This window comes from Ailuropoda melanoleuca, chromosome 16 (genome assembly GCF_002007445.2).
Source record: "Ailuropoda melanoleuca isolate Jingjing chromosome 16, ASM200744v2, whole genome shotgun sequence".
Taxonomy (NCBI): domain Eukaryota; kingdom Metazoa; phylum Chordata; class Mammalia; order Carnivora; family Ursidae; genus Ailuropoda; species Ailuropoda melanoleuca.
In genome coordinates this window covers 41,797,523-41,797,924 of record NC_048233.1, presented here as the reverse complement: position 1 = coordinate 41,797,924, position 402 = coordinate 41,797,523, and positions in this window count along the sequence as shown.

Sequence of the window (402 nt, the reverse complement as noted above, 5' to 3'; positions counted from 1 at the left end):
CCCGCAGCCCGCGGCCGCCCAGCGCCGCCGTCGCAGCCCCGGGCGCGCCTCCCCCGGTGGGCGGGCGGGGACCGTGACGCGCGCCCATTGACGTCTCCGGAATCCCGGCGGCGGCGGCCGACGCAGCCTCATCAATGGGGCTAAAAATAGCGGCGCCCGGAATAGCCGCAAGCGCCCCGCCCCGCCCCACGCCCCCCTCCCCAACACACACGCCGCACACCCAGTTACATAATCCGCCTCGCTGCGGCTGGGGTGCGGGAGCTGTTTCTCAGGTGAGGGTTCTGTGGCCTTGCTAACACCTTCCGAGGCAGCAGACCTGGAGCTGGGTTATAAATAAATTTACCCGGGGCTTCCCCGTTAGAGGAGACGGGGAAAGTGAGGCCCAGAGAGGCCCCGCGGTGG